General features: G+C 35.4%; 1 protein-coding gene across 1 annotated transcript in view; it reads right to left on the bottom strand.

The window, feature by feature from the left end:
* The window catches only part of ALDH1A1 (aldehyde dehydrogenase 1 family, member A1), a 105,142-nt gene extending 103,500 nt beyond the window's left edge, over positions 1–1,642 (bottom strand). The window contains exons 1-2 of the mRNA XM_011947031.1: positions 1,562–1,642; positions 1,168–1,229 (exon numbers count right to left, since the gene is read on the bottom strand). The gene's annotated coding sequence lies outside the window, so the exon portion shown is untranslated. The remainder of the gene's footprint in view (positions 1–1,167; positions 1,230–1,561) is intronic.
* Positions 1,643–5,362: the final 3,720 nt, after the last annotated feature.

Below are 5,362 nucleotides of genomic sequence, written 5' to 3'. Positions count from 1 at the left end.
TTTTTTTGTATTTTTGGTAGAAACAGGATTGCACTATGTTGACCAGGCTGGTCTCGAACTCCTGACCTCGTGATCCACCCGTCTCAGCCTCCCAAAGTGCTGGGATTACAGCCGTGAGCCACAGCACCCTGCCATGATCTTTCAAATGCTTTAACCATTCCTGGAGGGTAGATCTCTAATTATAATACTTCAAATGTTAACAATTCACTCTAGCAAGTAGAGTACAGTTAACTTATTCACTCATCTATGGCATACTTTGTTTTCCTGCACTTCACTTCATTGTATCTAACAGATACTGCATTTTGTACAGACTGAAGGTTTGTGACAACTCTGCTTCAAGTAGGTCTATGGGCACCACTTTTCCAACAGCACGTGCCCACTTCATGTCTCCATGTCACATTTTAGTAATTCTTGCAATATTTCAAATTTTTTATTATTTCATAGCTGTTATGAAGATCTGTGATCAGTGATCTTTGGTGTTTCTACTGTAATTGTTTTGGAGTGCTATGAGCCATGCAAATGTAACAGGGTGAACTTAATTGATAAATGTTGTGTGTGTTCTGCTCCACCGAACAGCCATTCCCCCGCCTCTCTCCTTCTCCTCAAGCTTCCCTATTCTCTGAGACATGACAATATTGAAATTAGGCCAACGTATAAACCTACAATGGGCTTTAAGTGTTCAAGTGAAACCAAATGTTGCACATCTCTCACTTTAAACGAGAAGTTAGAATGATTAAGCTTAGTGAGGAAGGCGTGTCAGAAGTCAAGATAGGCCAATGGCTAGGCCTCTTGGGCCAAATGGTTAGCCAAGCTGTGAATACAAAGAAAATGTCTTTGAAGGAAATTGAAAGTGCTGCTCCAGTGAACATGCGAATGATAAGAAAGCAAACAGCCTTATTGCTGATAAGGAGAAAGTTTTAGTGTTTTGGAAAGAAGATCAAACTGACCAAAATGTTCCCTAGAACGAAAGCCCAATCCAGAGAAAAGTCCTAACTCTTTTTAATGAAAAGAGTTTTTTCTCTCTTTTTTTTTGTAATAAAGTGTTTTTAATTAAGGTATGTATAATTATTTGGTAGACATAATGTTATCCCACACTTAATAGACTACCGGAAAGTGTAAACATAACTTTTACGTGCACTAGGAAATAAAAAAGTTTGCGTGACTCACTTTATTGTGGTGGTCTGGAACCAAACCCACAATATCTCCAGGCTATGCCTGTATCATACACTCTATGATGAAGTATTTAAAGTGAATTGCAGGTAACATAACAGGAGTTGTTTTAGTCTATCCATAAGAAAACATTAAGTTTTACTGAGATGTTTACTCAAATCTTTCCCTCAAATGTCTACTAATGAACGCATCATTCTTCATTAATTACACAACATATTTAATGTATAATAATAAATGCAAACATTCTTCTTTTTTGTACTTTATTATGCATAGTATTTTGTGTTTCAAATTATTTCCCATACAACATTTAATTTAGTGACTGAAACACTGTAAATTCGAATACAATAGTGACCAGTACCTTTATCATACAAAAGAAGACAGAAGGACTCACTCTGGTAAAAAATCTTTTTTACCAGAGCCACATAGCAAATCGTGACAGACCTGGCATGGTCTATTGAGATAGACCATGGTTTTCCAATGAGTAATCTTTCTTAGTGATCTTTTGTGAAGTTTTTTCAACTGTTTTTCCAGGAAAGTCTATAAGAGGAATGCATTGATATTCTTTTACATGTTTCACTTCCTTTCATTATCCAATAAAATGACTTTAAAACATACTTTTGGCTGGGTAGAAGTTCTTTAATGCTTCCTGAAAAAAAAATTTCTTCAGGATGAAATTTAACTATAAATCGAGCACCATTTTTATTTAACAAAATTTGAAGCCTATGCTTCACAAAACTCAAAACCTTCACCATATAAGTCTCACTTAAAATATAAGTGGGAAATCTTGTCCATTTTTGTTATCTGGGAGATGACTGGGTTGAAATTGTCTTAGTTTATTATGTATTTCTTCTCTACCTTCACTGCTTTCTTTAAAACAGAATTAGCTCCTCCGAGGAATATAATCTTGATTCACAAAAACACACTAAATACAAGTCATATGGAATGAGTTTTTGTCTTATTTGTGCCAGTTATTTGCTAATTGACTGCCTCATTCTTATAACTGCTTTAAACCAAGATTGAATCTGAAACGAGGCAGTCACATGAATTAGAATGTTTTAGGGTTCATGGGAGTAATAAATAGGGGCAAAATATGTTAGAGTCTTATATTTGTTTTCCTGGAAAGGTCTTATTTCTTCAGATTCCAACTCAGCAAAACCTCCTCTGAGCATCTATCTCTTAAATGTACCCTCTTACCCACCTTACTGGGTACACTCTTCTCTGTTTTTTGCTTATATCTATAATTGCATTTTGTGCAGTGTTTACTTGATTCTCTGTTTCTCTTGTAAGACTAGTAGTCCATGAAGAATAAGAACACGTTAGTATGTAGCTCCACTCCAAGTACAGTGCTAGATACAGAGCAGATTCTCAAAGAAGTTTGTTAAACCAATGAATGGATAACAAATGAATGAAATCCAGTGGAACACAGGAAATATTTACCCATCTATCTTGCAGGATTGTTGTGAAGCTCAAAACTGATAATGTGTGATAAGTTAAATGAAAGCTTGTAAACCTAAGTGCCATGGACAGTTTCCCTTAACTTGCATAACTTAAGTAAAAGGCTGGGGATTTGAAATAAACTAAACTAAAACCCAACCATACTCAGTTTGTAAATGCTGACCTTGTGCAGACTAAATCTAACAGCCCTTGAGTGAAGTCACCTACCCCAGCAATTCATCCTCCTTGGCATGGCCCTTGCTAAGGTTAATAGGGACTGTGGATATCTCAGACTGCCAAAACATAAGGAGATATGACAGGAAACCAAACGGGAAACTGCTGGCTGCCTTGGGCTCACTGAGATCTGTGTCTAACAAGGCAGATTTGTCACTGGGCTCTTTGGAGGTGAAATGAAGCGATGGACTAATGCTGGGCACAGGAGGCGCCAGGTCCTGACAGGCTAAGGTGTGACCTGCTGAATCCTAACCATCCCAGACATCTTTGGAAGAACAGTGAGCTGGGCGATGGCCAGGGGCAGGCAAGGTTGCAGGGGAAGGAGGTGTATGCGGAGCCCACAGAGAGTAGAGAAAGAAAGGGCAAGTGAGATTACTGGTCATCTGGTGTCTTAGATCACACGCAAAACAAACGTCAAGCACAACAGCAAACACAACCTTTGAGCATTCCTGTCTCCAAAGAGTATTTACCAAGTGCTGTCTGGCTTGATCTCCCAGACTTGGTTAAATATGCATTCTGTTAATGTTGTGTTTCTGACTTTCTTTCCTTTCCTTTTTTGTTATTGTTATTATTTCTATTTTTAAAAATGTAAGACTTTACTTGCTTTGACACTGAGGAAAGGAAGGTATAAGAGTGAGAAGAGAGAGGAAAATTCCACAAAGCATTTTTAAAAAAACTTTTCCAATAGAAATATAAAATTTAATTAAGTATGTACAATTATATTCTTAAATGTAATTTATTATTAAGGGTATTATATTATTAAATATAATATATAGAAGATTCTTTATATTATTAAATATAACATATATATAAAATTCTACAAGTTATTCTTCATTTTAAAATACTAACACTAATACTGACAATTCATTTAACTCGTCATTTTTATAAGCTACCTTTCTTGGAAAAACAATATCAGTAATAACATTAAAATACATTTTACTTGATGACTGAAGGCATACAAATGCATTAAAACATTTAAATATATTATTGTATTTTATTATATAAGGAAGAATTGAAAAATGAGAACGTAAAAATGAGGCAAACATTTTTATATACCTCTATTGTGGCAATTTCATCGCTTTTTTTTTTTACAGTTCTTTATGTGAACTCTGTTCCAAATGAATCCAAGATCTAGGGAAATATGAACGATATCTTGCTCATCCTTGAATTTTCAGCATCTAGCAAAATTTGGGGGGAATAATAGGTTCTTAATTAAGGATATACAATAAATTTTAACATCATAGCAAAACTAAGTGGAAAGTATAGAGAATTCCCATATATCCTCTTTCTCCACAGAGGCACAACTGCCAACTATTTGACCTCCCACACCAGAAGAGTGCATTGGTTACAACTGATGAACCTGCACTGTCAAATCACTATCACCTAAAGTCCATAGTTCACACTAGGGTTCACTCTTGGTGTTGCGCATTCTGTGGGTTTGGGCAAATATATAATGACATGGCTCCATTGTTGCACTGTCATACAGAACAGTTTCACTGCCCTAAAAATCCTCTGTGCTGTGACTATTCTTCTCTCCTCCTGCAAACCCTGGCAACCACTAATCATTTTACTGCAAAATTTAGCCTTTTCTAGATTTCCCTATAGTTGGAGTTATACAGAATGTAGTATTTTCAGACTGACTTTTTCACTTAATAATATGCACTTAAGCTTTCTCTATGTCTTTTTATGGCTTGATAACTCATTTCTTTTCAGCACTGAGTAATAGTCCATTGTCCGAATGTACCATGTGTACTTATTTACTTACCAAAGAACAACATGGTTGCTTCCAGGTGTTGGCAATTGTGAGTAAATCTGCTGTAAACATCCATATGCAGATTTCTGTGTGGACTAGTTTTCAATTCATTTGGGTAAATACCAAGGAGTGTGATTTCTGGATCATATGGTAAAAGTATGTTTTATAAGAAATTGCTAAACTATCTTCCAAAGTGTCGGTACCATGTTGCATTCCCACTAGCAATAAACAAGAGCCCTTCTTCTTCCACACCTTTGCCAGCATTTGGTATTATCAGGGTTTTGAATTTTGGACATTCTAATAGGTATGTCGTGGTATCGCATTGTTGTTTTAATTCTCAATTTCCTACTAACATAGAATATTGAAACTTTTTTCCTATGTTTATTACCATCTGTAAATTTTATTTGGTGACTTGTCTGTTCAGGTCTTCTGTCCGTATTGTAATAAATTAGTCCATTGTCTTACTGTTGAGTTTTAAAAGTATTTTGGTATATTTTGGATAATCATCCTTCATCAGATGTATCTTTTGCAAATATTTTCTTCAGTCTGTGGCTTGCCATCTCATTTTTAAAAACATTTTATTTGGCAGACCAGAAGTTTTTAATTTTAATAAAATTCAGCTTATTATTTATTTATTTCATGGGCCATGCCTTTAAGGGTGTATCTAAAAAGTTAGTGTTATATCCAAGATCGTCAAGGTTTTCTCCTATGTTACCTTCTAGGAGTTTTATAGTTTTGTCTTCTTACATTTAGATCTATGATCCATAATGA

This window comes from Colobus angolensis, unplaced genomic scaffold, assembly GCF_000951035.1.
Source record: "Colobus angolensis palliatus isolate OR3802 unplaced genomic scaffold, Cang.pa_1.0 Scaffold257, whole genome shotgun sequence".
Lineage (NCBI taxonomy): Eukaryota > Metazoa > Chordata > Mammalia > Primates > Cercopithecidae > Colobus > Colobus angolensis.
This window is presented reverse-complemented; position numbering and strand designations above follow the sequence as displayed.